Source organism: Artibeus jamaicensis, unplaced genomic scaffold, assembly GCF_021234435.1.
Source record: "Artibeus jamaicensis isolate MK-2021 breed Jamaican fruit bat unplaced genomic scaffold, CSHL_Jam_final scaffold_3151, whole genome shotgun sequence".
NCBI classification, from domain to species: domain Eukaryota; kingdom Metazoa; phylum Chordata; class Mammalia; order Chiroptera; family Phyllostomidae; genus Artibeus; species Artibeus jamaicensis.
In genome coordinates, this window is record NW_026522037.1 from 7,726,292 (window position 1) to 7,741,357 (window position 15,066).

A 15,066-nucleotide genomic window follows, 5' to 3' on the forward strand; every position below is an offset into this window, starting at 1 on the left:
GAGAAAAGCGGGATAAGGCGAGCCTTCCCAGGGCCCCGGGCTGCCACGGGGGAGGAATCCCAGTGCAGTGAAAATAACTAGCATTTGGGCAGTGGCCTGTCCTGTCGCTGTAGCCAGAGCTTTTACCTGTGTGATGCCTTTGTGTCCTCACAATCTGTGAAACTGCCGTTCTCGTCGTCCTCATTGTACAGAGGAGGACTCATGTCAGAGAAGCCGAGTAACTGTTGACTAGCAAGTAGCAGAGCCCGCGTGATCGTCCACCCTTCCAGGCCGCCTTCCTGAGCTGTGCGGCCAAGGCTCTCGTGCAGCCGGCTCCCCGGAAGCCTGGCCACCGCGCACGGTGGGGTGGTGCGACCTGGCCCCAAAAGCTGGCCTAGGCAAGCTACCGGTGACACCGGGTCCGCCAGGGAGGACATCAGCACCTCCCGCAGGCCTGTGGCTTAGTCATTCCCTTCACCCAATTTAGGGGTCCCCACAGAGTTGAACATACGTCAAACTCACAAGGAAAAGAAAGCAATCTCTCTTTTTCACTGAGTCACACTCAAGTCCCAGAGATGATTCGCTGTCATTTCTGAATGTCGCCAATTGACCTTGGCACTCAGTGAGTTGGGGGTTCCATCCTGCAGACTGCCCCATAATACAGGCCAAACTTCTGGTGTGGCCCTCAAGTTTCTTAACTGAAGAACTTTGTTTCCTGTGGGTCACACACCCTCCTGATACCCAGATGACCGCCCTTTCCCTTCCACATGTTCCCCTGATTCGGTGATTCAGGGTTTTGTCTGAGTGAGGCGCGCTTATCCATGGCCAGTCAGGCCAGGGCTGTGTTTCCAGCCCCGTCCGGTCAGAAACGGCGGTGGCGGTGGTGCTCTGAGCCAGTCGTTCCCGGTCCCTGTCAGCGGGATTGACGATGGGCAGACAGTTCACCGATTACACCAGGCTCCTCCCTGCCCCACATGCCATCCCAGGTTAGAAAAATGTTTAGCGAAAAAGAAGCCAGTAAGAGTATGGACGAATGAAACAAAAATGAGAAAATCTAAGTAATGAGGTAGTTAGTTTTTTCAGTAGTGCTGTAGAAGAAAACAGATTTTCAGACATTTTCTCCTGACTACATACAGCAGACAGAAGCTCCATACTTGCAGCGCCAAAGACACCAGCCCTAAGAGGGCAGGGAGGCACCCCGAAAGCGTCTCATCCCCCAGTGAGTGGTCTGCTTGGGCAGATTACTGGTACCGACCGAACCGCCCCCAGAGAACCAGTGTGTGCCGTCGTGAAGGCCTTGCTCCCATTTATGCCACTTGCTAGCTTTGGAAACTCAGTGACACTGGTATCGCCTGGCCCTGGAAGGACCTCAGTGTCCGCAGGACCATCTCCTATGGTTGGGATAAGGCACAGAGGCCAAGGGCAGGGCCAGGGCTACAGTGGGGCCCGTGCCTCCTGCCGTTTTGCACCTTGGGTGCCCCACTTCCTGCACCCCAGTTCCGACCCCGACTAGGAGACACCAAGGGCAACAGGAAGTTGGTGACAACAAGGAGACTAGACCCGTGGCCCCCAGGCCCCGATCCCATGTTCTTTGCCCGCACTCGGCACCCCCACACCGTCGGGCCCCTGGTCCCACTGCAGTGGTCCTTTCCCCACCCACGTTAAGCGTTCCACGTTGCTTTGGGGACAGAGGGAGGCACTCTCAAGTCCCGGTCCTACTTCTAGCTCTCCCGGCGGAACCAGGGGCCGTGAACCAGACCAGAGGCTAAATAACATCCACAGACGAGCTTTCCTTAATCCTGTGAAATGTTTCCCACAAATTGAAATTAGCATTTCATATTTAAAATTTACAATATTTTTCATGAAAAGGCAGCTCTGGACTTGTAGCAAAACAGAAGCATTGGCAGCCCTGCGCCTCGTTGCTTTCTGCACCATGGTCAGTGGTGGCCATGGTGCACACAGCCCCCCCACCAAACGGGAGGTGCATGAGGCCACTCTCCCACCGGCATCCGCTCGTCTGAGCGACCTGCACCCAGGCAGGCCCTGCCGTGATCCACCGAAGCAAGGACACGCTGGGCGCTAGCACAGTGCCAGACGCTGGGGCAGGGCAGCTCTCCGTGAGCAGGTGCATGCGCTGCCGGAGCAGCCCCTCTGGGCCGGAGCTTTACCAGAATTGCTGAACAGGCATGTGCAAACACAGCTAAGTGACCTGGGGCCCGGGACCCCCAAACTGAGTGAGCAGAAACCTCTCATGCCCTGTCTTCTGGGAAGTTCCTCTCGAGAGTTGAACTAGCCTCCATATTCCCTTCGAGCATAAAGTAGTTGTAACTGGGTTCATGCAAATAATGAGAAGTAGGAGGGAATGCGCACCCACCCAGTTTCCGTCCATTCCCCAGACCCCTGCGTCCACCCGCCTACCGAGCTCCATCTCAGCCCACGTTCAGGGGAGATGCAGGAGTTAAAGCAGGAGTGGGAATTAATCAGACTTTTAGGGTAGCTCTAATTCACCAACACTCGGGCAGGTACGATGCGGCCTGACCCTGAGCTCCACTTGCAATCACAGAAAAATGGAAGAGAGAGTTCTTTGCTCATATAAGAGCCAGTGAAAAGAAAAAGACACCAGCCCTGGTATCTATGGCTGAGGGGTGCGGGCCCCGGGTATAAGGACATTCGCAGGCTCTGCTGGTCCAGCTCAGGACACCCAGAGCTCAGTGCGGGTGGCCGTCTGCTCCCTGCTTCTGCCGAGCTTCCTCTGGATGTGACCTAGATGCTCTGATTAACAATAATAATCCAGCGCGTCCTATGCCGTAGCCCTCCCTTATCCACAGGGGATAGGCCCCAAGTTTAATGTATGAATTAGACACAGTAAGAGACTAACAATAATTAAAATAAAATAGAACAATTATAGCAATGGACTGTAATAAAACGTGTGAATGTCCCACTCAGGGACCCCTTGCCGGCGTCCTCCTCCGGGCCCAGTGCTCTCTGGGGCAACACGTCACCAAGGCCAGAGCAGGTTTTCTGTCGCCTTCCACCCAAAATTGAATGTCTCTTCCATGGTCACTGAGCAGTCACCGCTCACTGTGGTTGTGACATCTGCAGCTTCAGGTACGACAGCTAAACTAGCACCAATTTCTTTTCCTCCTTCACAATTTCACAGATAGAGGTTCTCTTCTCACCGTAGATTTCAGCAATATCAGGATGTGATTTTTTTTTTTTTCTGATTAAGTTGAGAACTTCCACCTTTTCGCTTACAGGAAACACAGCTTCTCTTCCTCATACGTGAATTGCCAGCATCACTAACCTTGCCCTGTGGGGACACTGTTAAGTAAAATAAGGGGGGGCTTGAACAGCAGCTCTGTGGTCCGACAGTCGATCTGATAACCCAGACAGCTGCTACGTGACTGGCGATCGAGCAGCGTGTGCGGCATAGAGACGCCGGGCGCAGGGGTGAGTCAGGCCCTGGGGTGGGGCGGAGCCGGGCGATGTGAGAGCTCATCACGCCGCCCAGAGCGGCGCGCCGTTTCAGACTCATGGGCTGTTTACCGTATTGTTTGTTTCTGGAATTTTCCATTTCACATTCTTGGACCACAGTCGACCACCGGTAACAAACTGCAGAAGGAAAACTGGATAAGGGAGGGACTGCTGTAATATTTAATGATATTAAATAATTATTGGTATAGTCATGATGCATATTATGACTTTCATAGCCTTCACTTTCTTGCGTGTGCTGTGCTCCAGGCACCGCGCTATTAGGAGGCAGCATTTCGTATAAACCCCCAGCAGGGCCTTTCGAGGTGGATCTCGATCGTCTCATTCTACCCATGAGGGGCCTGAGGCCCGGAGACCTTGAGTGACTTGCCCACAGTAACACTGGCAAGCGCAAAAAGGCTGCTTTTCCTGTCAACTCCAGCTCTGCCTGACACGGAACCCCCGCACCTGACTGCTGTGCAAAAAAAAATTTTAATTAAAAATTTATTTCAAAATACATGCTAGAGAAGCAGTTGTGTACATCAGTGGGATTACCGGCTGTAATAAATGCCCAGAGTAATCAGGACTGATAGGTTTTCTTTTTGAAAAGTTGACCCAGAGGGAACTCAACTAAACCTGTGACTTGGGCTTAATCAGCATCACCTCCAAGTCCACAAAACTACCCCAGACCTGGAGGTCCAAGGCCAAGGTTGAGCTTGGAGGAGCATCAGAGTCTTCTTGTCGGACTGTCTGCCAATCCAGCTGCACCAAACTGGGTGGCTTGGGGTTCATTTCCTTATCATCATGGAGACACTGTGGTATCAGCCCCTTGGGGTAGTTATATGTCTCTGGCAGGTCACAGATGCCCAGCTAGGCCTCTCGTGATGATTGAAATTGAAGAACCACTTCCACGGCCTTCTCCCCAGAACCTCACACCAGCCTGGCGTATAGTAGGTCGTCTAAGTGCAGGGAACCAAACCGAGTTAAAGTTAATTCACTGAAGCCCACTTTGCCCCCATCCCCAGATGTTCTGCTGTGTCTTGGCCCTGAACAGAACGAGATTAAAGTTGTCCCTGAATTATTTTAAACATTGAACAATGAAGTATTTTACTGAAACGGCACATTTCTCATATGTATTACCTTGGGTTTTTCATTCCTCCAGCTAAATGGTGATTTTTCTTTTCCTTATTAACAGTGAACAAAATTAGAACCTCAGTGAAAATCGGTGTTTTCAAACAAACGAGGCTCATTTTCGTTTGTTTACAAAATGTTTTACCTGGGTTTCTCTAGGAGATGCAAACAGTTTACTTTTTAGCAGACTCTGTGACCAGAGTGTCTCTTCATTCATGACAGAGATTTGAAATAGACCTGTCTGTCAAGGCTTAATGAAAGTCTTAGAACATCTTCAGAATATTTTTTTTTGGTCCTGTGCTGCAAATTGTGAGTTGCTCAGGCAATCAGGATGAAAACTGAACATTGTAGAAAACACCAGGAATGCCCATTCTGCCCCCAGAACACTAGGAAAGAAACTGGCACCCCTCAACCCTCCTTCATAGCCCCCCGGACTGGAAGTTCGGTCGCAGGCATGTTCTTAAACTAACTAGCTTGGTTTTGAGAATATCAGCTTGAGGGAAAAGTGAACATTTTTGAAAATGAAGATCTTTTTCCCCCCCCATGTAAATAAGCATGACTTTAACAGTTCGGGTAACTAGTGTCGGGGGGATCTAGTGGTTTCCACTGGAGCTCCTTTTCCTGTTAACAGAAGGCTACTTTAGTCTCGAAATAGAAATGCGTTGTGTGCGTTCCTGGGCCAAGAGGCTACGGCAGAGATCGCCGATTATCCTTCACCAACAGAGGATCTCGAATGGGTGGGGCTCCCCTCGTTAACCTCACCTACGAGCAGGGCTGAGGTGGAGTCAGGTAATGGACGTCCCAGAGGCCATGGGCTCCGGCCACCAGGTTTCTGGGCTAAAATTCTGGCTTGGCACACTAGACCAGGGGCAGCTTCGTCCCACCTAACACAAAGTGGAAAAGTAGCTCTGCATCTTTACAAAGAGAATCCAGAAGGTTTTGTCTCAGGGGCAAGATTAGGAAGCCAGTGGGGGAAATACCGTCAGAGCCGAACGGGGGTGAGTTTGCTCCCAAACCGAGGCTTCTGCACTGGCCTCTGCCCTCTCTCCACCCCCCGCTGCCAGCTTTGGTGCCTGGTGTTTGAGCACGTTCAGGGGTATCTTGCTCCTTGAGCAGCAGGGAAGGGAATACGATTCTGCTTCTCCAAGGTCATACCTGGAATCGCAGACAAGCACTAGAGAGGCCATTCTCCTTCCACTTATAAATAACTCAGAGGATCCCCAACTATTGGCCCGTAGGTTGAATGAAACCTGCAGATGTGGGATTTGATTTTGTTTGATTTTGTTTTAGGCTTTCCAGTGTTTAAAAAAAAAAAAAGAGTTAGTTCCGATGTTTAAAACTCCGGTGATTTTATTTGAAAGTGTGTACATTCAGCTTTCCGTGAACATCTAAAAGCTACGGCCGCGTGTGCCGCGGTGCTCGGAGGAAGGGCCTTTCTGCGAGGGACGCAGCGCCGCGCACCTGTGCCGTCCGCCACCGCAGCCACGAGCCGCGTGTGCCTCCGGAGCCCTTGAAATGTGGCTACCGCTGGGTTTTTTCAGCTTACTTCATTTCAACTGACTTAAATGTAAAGGGCCGCCTTCTTGCACAGTGCCGGTTTGGAGCTGATGGTGGGCACCCCATTTGGGCTGCCTACAGCTTTGAGTTTGGCCAGACGTCCTGTCTGTGTACGGATCTGGGCATCCACAGGCACTGCCCCTGCCCCACCCCCGACCCACTGCTGTCTGGAAAACTGTCCCCGTTCTGGAAGTGCCATGTGAGAGCCAGTGCCAGCCCAGCGGGAACCGGGAGGGGGATGGAGCGGGCCCCCGGCCCCCGCACTTCCTTTTAAGAGAAAGAAGCTCCCCAGGAAAGTGAGAAGACGCGCCCACAGGCTCTCTCCAGCGCTCTCAGTGGCCCTCTACCTTCCCCCTAAATAAGCAGAGAGGAAACAAATTAATGAAGGCTGCCTCTATGTCCTGCCCTCCATCATCCCTTGATCTCCAGCACTTTGCCGGAGGCAACTAGATTCTGCATTCAGCACAGACCGTACCCTCCCTTCCTAGGGCCTTCCCAAGTGTGGCCGCTGCTTGGGGGCTGACCATCCAGCGCCCCCACAGGTGGTTGTCCAGTAGAGAACAATCTGGAAAGAGATGGGCTTCCACATCACTGACCTGGCTACCGGTGGTGACCAGAGCCCAGTGAGTAAACACTGGGGGCACCTGCCCATCTTCAAGCCCCAACAGCCCAAGGTGCAGCCAGGTTCCCGAGAGAGCCCTTCCCTTACATCCATCCGAGCAGGACCTCTCTGGCATCTCAGCCCAGGGCTGCATGCGCCTCACACACCTTGTGCAGTTTTCTGCTGACAGGCCCGACGGGACTCGGGTCCTAACAGTACCCAAGAAATGACAGGGCGCTCAGCCCTGTAACTGATGAGTAGCAAGCAGAAGCCAGACAGGTGCGCACCTGCTGGTGGACAGAGCAGTTTTAGCCCATAAACAGAAACGTCCTTGGGACTCTGCGCCCTCGAGTATCGCTTAGTGGGGAAAGAGAGCGTTGAATACTTCCACCCATTGAAAGACAGTCCTTTGGAATAGTGGGTGTCTCGGCCAGTGGCCGCCCATCCGGAGGTACAGTGTGTCACCGCAATGCAGTCGGAGTTCTTTGCTTGTGCGCCTCCAGTGCGGCCTCGGTCCTCAAACTTCATCCGTTCCAGGAAACTGTTTGAGGGTGATTTATTCAAAAACAAATCTCCTCTGTTGCCTTGGGGAACGTGTGACGGATCACACAGGTATCAGCGTGACAGTGTTGTTGGGCAGAGAATTGACCCCCCGGAGTTTTGTCGGGCGGCCGAGACATTTTCCCCACAAATAACTTAGCAGAGAACGAAGATGTTCAAGAACCGAGACTGGACTGTATATGCTGAACATGTACTTGGTACATATAGATTATGTGATGCGTATGTGTCAAATGTACATGTATTTGCTTTACATCATTAAATTAATCTGTTTGGTTCAGAGACCAGAAACTGGCTCCTGAGGGCCAGATTCCGCCCCCAGCTTTGTCTCCTCTGTGACTTTCGTTCCAGAAGGCTCACCTACATTAAAAACGCGGAGGCTCCACATAAAATGTCTAGACGTCTGGCTTTCTCCCATCCAAGTGCTAACCAGGCCCGACCCGGCTTAGTTTCCGAGATCAGGCGCGCTCAGGGTGGAGTGGCGGTAGACTGGCTTTCTCTTTGTAGAAAAGGGGAGCAACGGCAGCCTTGCGCCCACGTCCCAGCACAGCAGCGGCCCCCCGACACGGGAAGGGGCGACCGGGGGGCAGAGCTGCGTAGACCACGGCCCCGGGGCAGCCACTTACTCACTCAGATGTCAAGCCGAGCTCCTGTGGGCAGCCGAGTTCATCCTCCTGGGTCAGCACAGAAGGCTGTTCGGGGTGCAAATGCGTTTTTATCAAAAGATAAACGCGTGACCCTTCACAGTTTGAAACTCCTTAGTATGTATTCACCTGGTCATCCTGTGTGCCAGACCTGAGGCTTAGCCCTACCTCGGGGTGCAAAACAGGCGTGTGCTCTATCCGCTCTTAGTGTCCACATTGCCAAGTAACCCGATGCTTCCCATCTTACTGGGCTACACATCAGACTCAGCGGAGGTGGAAATGGTCTGTTCCCCCCCCCAACCCCCAACTACAAACTCCGTGTCCGGTTGTGTACGACGGAGGTCGTTCCTTCGTTCTGAGCCCACCGCAGACATCTGGGCACACTTGCAGCTGCCCGGCTTCCAAATAACGTAGCCGACAGGATTGGTCGTCCAGGCTCCCAGTTTATAGGTGATGATCTGGAATTAGGAGACTGAGGCCATTTCATCCATGTCGTCACGTAAGGGCCATTGTATAGTTCTGTTGGTCCCTGGGAGGCAGCGGAATCATTCCCAGCCACCACTGGGCATCATCTGTGACCTTCCCAGGGCCTGAGGGAGGCGTTCTTCAGGGTCCAGGGGCCGAACCCACGCAGCGTCGCGAAGACTCACCGCACCAGCCTGTGGCGAGATTGGAAAAGGGGCCTTTCCCTTGGGACCTTCCATGTCTTCCATTTACTTGGGAGGCATCTCTTCTTGCTGTTCTCTGACACCGCACCTCTGCCGATGGCACGAGATGAGTTTGTGTCCGTCGCAACAGTAGCATGTAACGAAGGAAGGACCAAAGACAAGCCCTTGTGCTCAGGATTCCATATCATCAAAGACCCAGATTGGCAGCTGATTGTTTTTATTTATTTCTGTAGATTTTACCAGACACCTGGAGACCATTTAAAATGTTACTTGGCGGTGAGAGCCCTGTTTAAAAATAACGCTCACCCCGGTGCCAAATCACTTTGGAGTAGGGTACAAATATTGAGACAAAAACCCCAGCTGTTATTGCTCTGGCTGCTAATTTGAGGTGTCAAACGAGAGGCCGACTGCTATACGTCAGTGAATAAGGCCCCTCGTGAGATCATTATGTTTTCTAACAGTGGAGAGTAATGGGCTAATCAGTGCAGCATCAGTTGTTTTCATTATATGCCCACACAATGGTTATGAGCTTTAATTTAAACGGTCCGTGGGGAGATCAAGGAAGTGAGTTATGCGCAGCACCAGGCTAGTCCAGGAGAGCAGGTACCACAGCAGAGGGGGCTTCCCACCCTCCTCTCCTCTCTCTCCATCCGTGGCTCCTTCCTCCTGCCTCTCGGCCCTCAGACACTCACTGTCTGCTCCATGCGGGCAGGACATGAGCTTTGTTTAAGGAGATCTGTACTTGGTTCTTCTCGGTACTCCTGAAACTCCCAATCGACCAAGTTAACAGTACAGATGGCTCTGGGCAATGCATAGACTTGTTAGCCAACCCTTGACCTTAGAAGGCTCTGAGACACCATTGCCCCCTCTTCCGTGTCGCCTGTACCACCGCCCTGCTTCTCCGTGCTGAGCGCTGTCTGCCCCTCGACAAGAGGACCTGGTAATGCTGTTGCTTTGAGCAGCCATGGCCGAGGGGCGGACCCCACGGTCCCTGCCACGTTGAAGTCAGTGGCAGCCGGGTCTACCACTAGCCCATCTGCCTCGCCTCCACCTTGGGAGACATAGAAATTGGACAGCGGCCGCGGGTCCGAAGGCAGTCCTGTAAGAGGCAGTTTGGGGAAGCGTTTAAAAGTACAGGTCCTCGCATCACACTGGACATACTGGCTCTGCAGCTTTCTAGCTGTGCGATTGGGTAGAGTTCACTGATCTTTCTAGGAACCCAAGTGAAATGACAGTGGTGTCTCTGGAAGGTTGGGAGAATTGAACGAGATCGGCCCTTGTGAATTCAACACAGGCAGTGTTGGAGTACTTATACCTCTGGGCTTAGCGAGCTGGTCACGGGACACCCACAGTTATAAGTACAAGTGAGGACACCTCCAGGATCACTTTGAAAATCCACCCTGTTGCCATAGCTGCCGATGACTCACTGAGAGTCTCCTTCCTGGGGAATGTTAAGGAGGGAACCACCTTACTTATCCATCTACTTACGAAGTCAGTCAGCCTCGAGATAGGCCCAAGGAGTCTAGACCCACACCTGAGTGGAGGGGAAGAAGAGGGGTTCCCCCAGCACCCCGGGAAGGTCGGCACACCGGGAGGCTGCAGTGGCACTTCCTGCGGATGCCTGGCTCCGCAATTATGTGGTACATGCTCGCAGATAATATCGCTGCATTAGAGCCAATTACGGAGTGTTATGGACACACAGCACGCAGATTGCACCCGGAGCCAGGAAAGCACAGAGTTATAAAGCGAAGGCCTAATCGGAGGAGACAGAGGGAAATGTCAGCCTTATTAAAGGTTGCCAGGGTGGCGTGGCTGCAGCTGGACTTAGGTCCTCAGAGCAAAGATGGCTCTTCTGAGGGACGCAAGGGACAGCCCCACCTCACCACTCAGCAGAGCTGGGGGCGGAGCTGGGGGCGGAGCTCTCCCATGGTGATGACAGCCACCTCCATGGAGGACTGACTGTGTCCTATTCCGAAGCCAGGGCTGCTTTCTAGGAGGGAAAGCACTGCCCTCCACACAAGAGGCCCCCAGTCCAGGCCCGCATGCTGCGCCCCACAATTAGGTAAAGGCTCCGATCTTAGCCTTTTCCCTTGTTCGGCGGTTTTCCACTTGAGCTTGGGTGGGACTGCTCCACGGGCCCATCGAAACACAGGAGGCGGGGCCCACCCCAGCGCTTCTGGTTCAGGGCATGCCTCTCTGACAAGCTCCCGGTGACGCTCCAGGTCTGGGGACCACACTTGGAGAACCACCGCCCAAGTTCGTTCTGTGCCCAACCCGAGGTGGACTGCCCTGCCCTGTCCCCAAGCCTTCCACGTGCTCCGGTTCCGTCCCAACATCGCTGGTCTGGGGAATGGGGAGGCCCGTCTCCCCAGGTGGGGTGCGAAGGGAGCAGGCCAGGGCTCGACCGCCTGCCGTGGGATCCCAGCTCCACCACGTGCCGCGTGGGCTCCCCTGCCGGTGGTGTTCGTGTGTGCAAGGCTGCAGCGACGCTGACCTAGTCCCTTTTCTTACAGAGCCATTTTCAGCCTTGCCTGGTGCATCACAGCTCATCGCTGGCCAAGGCGGGATGAGCTCTGCCCAGTTCTAGAGCAGCCAGAGGTCAGCGAGCGGCGTCGCTGGAAAGCCAGTTAGTAAATATTTTAGGCTTTCCGGCCATATGGTCTCTGTCACAACTACTCAGCCATTGTAACAGGAAAGCCGCTATAGACAGTACGCAAGCAAATGGGCAAAGCTTTATTACAAAAACAGGCCACGGCCAGATGAGATCTGGCTCGCAGGATGTCGTTTTCCAACTGCGGGACAGACCAGACTGTGTACCAGTCCCTCGCGTGTTCATTGTTCCAGGGTGGCGGCAGGGGTAGGGTCGGGGGGCCTAGTCTTGCCACAGGACTCCAGTATTGCACCGAGGAGCACGGGGAAACACAGACTTCCTCAGGGTGTTAGGCTTCAACGTGCGCCCTGCAGGTGCAACGGTAGGTTCCCTCAGCTCCTAGAGCCCCGAGGAAGGAGTGACTGGTGCCCTCCTGGCGGTGTACTCAGCTGAGAGTGGGCTCCACCGGAGAAGCGGCACCGTCCAGAGAGATCATTTTAATGTGGAACACGATCCCTTTTTGTGATTAGGCATGTGCTCCCCAAGTCTGGCGAAGCAGAAGAGACGTGAGAGAGTGGGTGGGTCAAACGTAGTCGCAATATCAATACGGGTTTATAACGGGGGAGGGCTTCGTAAGAGAGAAAGGGAGGCAGGAGGACTGTCTTTGAAATCCCGTGGGGCAGGGGGGGGGGTGCCTTCCTGCTAGTTCCGACTGAAGTGCCCATTCAGTAGCTCATGATGGTGCAACAGGGGGAGCCAGAACAGTCCTGAACTTGTATACAATTAATGGGACTCTGAACTTGCAAAAAGGCTGAATTGAAAGCATTTACTTAGGGAAAAGCCTCTAACCTGGGTAACTTGGGGTAAAGCATATTTTCTCAAAATATTTCCAAAGGAGCAGAGCAGTGAGGCTGAAACTAGACTCCGGAATCTGGCAGAGCCCTGCCAGGACATGGCGGGAAATAATGGTGATGAGGCCACCGCAGCAACGCGGTCTGAACCAGCCACCAGCTGGGTGGGGGCGGGCCACGGGCAGACCAAGCCACTTCTTTTTCTGTTGCTTAACTTCTAAAGGCATGTGTAGAACAAGAGGCAGCAGGAGGCTTGTGCAGTTGCTTCCAGCCGTGGGTCCCCGAGTGGCCACGACGGGGAATGCCATGCTGGAGTAACAGACTCACCCTAAGCACAGGAGGCAGCGAGCAAGCTGGGAGGAACTGCAGTGTAAAGAAAGCACAGCAGGGCCTGATTCCCTAGGAGCCCGTGTGCTGCCCTGGGTGAGCCTCTTACCTCTCATAGCCTCACGTTGCTCATCTGTAAAATGGGAACCATCATTCCAACTTCAGACCACTGCGAGGATCACATGAGATAAATGTGAGGGTGCGTCGTAAACTCTAAAGGACTCAGTGAGCAACAGTAACGAGAGTTAATAATTATTGACCACTGCCTGTGAGCCAGGCAGGGTGCTAACCAGTGTGCTTTCCACGCCTATTTCCAGGGCATGGCAGTCACCTGAGGATGCTCCCCAAAATGTCCACGCTTCATCCCAGAAGCCTACGACTGTGATATAGGGACTTGGCAGATGGGACTGGGTATCAGGAGAGGGGAGGTGGCCCTGGGTTACCCAGTTACGTCATCCATCGCAGGGGTCTTTGTTAGAAAGAGGAGGTCACAGAGCCAACAGAAGTGAGCGGTAGGAGTGGTCAAGGAAGGGGCCGCGCCAGACAGTGTGCGTGGCCTCTACAGGCAGCAGAAGGCAAGGCAGCAAATGCTCTTCCTGATGCTCCCAGGGAAAAAAAAAACACGCAGTCCCGTGGACTCACTTTAGACCTCGGGCCTCCAGACTACGAGGAATGAATTTGTGTTGTCTTGAGCCCCCGAGTTATCGGTAACCTATTCCAGCAGCAACAGACAACAGATGGGGGCGTCCTTCCCAGAGTCAGGCTTGTTCGGGCTCATACCCCGCTACCACCGCACGCTTCCTCCAGGAAATAGACAGCAAGGTGCCTGCCTGCCTGCCTGCCTGCCTCACGGGGCGGTGGAGCGCTTCGGGGACATGGTACCAGCAGAGCCCTTGGCCCAGCACCTGCCTGGCATACAATAAGCTCTCAGTTAATATTGGCAGTCATTAGTTCCTTACCGTTTAATCGCCACTGAAGCTGTAGGAGATCCATGCTATCGTTACTGTCCCCAAGTTGTAAAGGAGGAAACTCAGCAAGATTAGGAAAACGGACTTAGGGTTGCACAGCCTACAGGTGGTGGAGCCAGAACCCCAACCAGGTCTCCGCTTCCAGGGCACACACTCACCCACTGCGCCCACTGTGTTGGGGTGATGACCACAGCATCTCCATCGATGCCACCAGATAGAGCTGCGTGCTCCCCACACAGGCTGGCAAGGCTGGGAGTCAAATCAATGTGTGTGTGTTAGGGAAACAAAAACCCTCGCTGCCGTGGAAGTCAGCGTCGAAGAGGTGGCCAACGCTCTGACACCCGAGGGCCGGCCAGCCCCATGCAGCAGATCACAGAAGTCTGAGGACTGTGTTTCGTCATCCTGGTCCTGGGATAATTGCCATTACCGTGAATGTTTTATAGCCCTCATTACGGCTCACATTTAAATATCAGTGTAGTAATGCCTTAATAAGTCATCGCCACCGGACCGCTGCCGGATGCAGTTAGTCGAAGCCCCGCATATGACTGCACTGTCTGTTCAGCTCAATTAAGGCTGGCTGTGAACTTGACCTGGTGTTGAGTCCACAGCCAGCCTGGCTGGAAGGAAGCCGCTTTTCTGCAAAGCCGTCTTGCTTTCCCCCTGTGAGTGATAAGAAGGATGCTTAGATTTGGGGGCTGGTCGGGTGGAGCCTAGAACTCTGGGATGAATAGAAAGGGAAATGAAGGCATCATTTAAGGCGTTTCTAATCTGTTGGAAAAGGGGGTGGGGGGAGCATAGTCCTCACCCCCAGGAAGCGTCCTGCTAAGGCAGGAGAGCCTGGTCTGATGAGGGTGATGGATGCTTCAGCTCCGCCTGATGAGATGTCTGAATGCTCCCTGAGTGGGTGGAGATAGGACAGATTCTCACACACACTCACACTCATACACTCATAGAAAAGATAAGCCACATAAAACAAAACAGCTCGGTAGGTTCAACTTCATAAAATGCCAAGTGCCTGCACTGGCGCGTTAGTCAGGGTGCAGAGTAGGCAGAAGCAGGCAGTGTAAATTTGGTCCGTTCGCTCCTTTTTGCCACAGGATACGTCTAAAATAATGCCAGACACGTGGTAGCTGCCTCATAAATGTGGGCAGGAAGGAAGAAAGTGCATTATGTTCTGTGTAAGCAGATTTTGCCCTGGGCCTCTTGGCCAAACAAATGCCAGCAGGACAGGGGTCGTTGAGGAATAGCCTGATGCGAGGGGGCGAGATCACTGGAATCCCACTGTGAGCTAGAGTCAACAGAGGCTAGAAATGGGGTCTGGGCCAGGCCCCCGGCGGGGGTGGGGGGGTGGGCGGTGCGGGTACGGGGGCCTCTGTGTGCTGGACAAAGCCCTGTTTCTATTTCCATGCGGGTTGGGGTCGGGTGGGGAGGACAAGAATGACCGGGGCAGGACCAGGCCCTCTCCAGCACCGTCAGGAAAGTGGGAGCCTCAGTTTACCAACCAACGGTGACAGTGAAGGTACCATTACCTTCCTCCACCCACCAGTGAAGAACCTGTGGATGAGGGATGTTGACAATTAGCCCAAGACCACACAACTAGGGTGTATGAGATTTAACTTGAACCGTGTGCAGATCACGTCATGGGGCTGTCGTAATGCACAAAATAGAAGATGTTAGAGGGCATTTTAAGAGGAAGATAATGTGTTCATTAAGAGCCAAAG

The 15,066-nt window shown here is 53.4% G+C and overlaps 1 protein-coding gene across 1 annotated transcript in view; it reads left to right on the forward strand.

Moving 5' to 3' along the window:
* The window catches only part of SLIT3 (slit guidance ligand 3), a 513,545-nt gene that overhangs the window by 387,748 nt on the left and 110,731 nt on the right, over positions 1-15,066 (forward strand). The gene's annotated exons all lie outside the window — the stretch shown is intronic.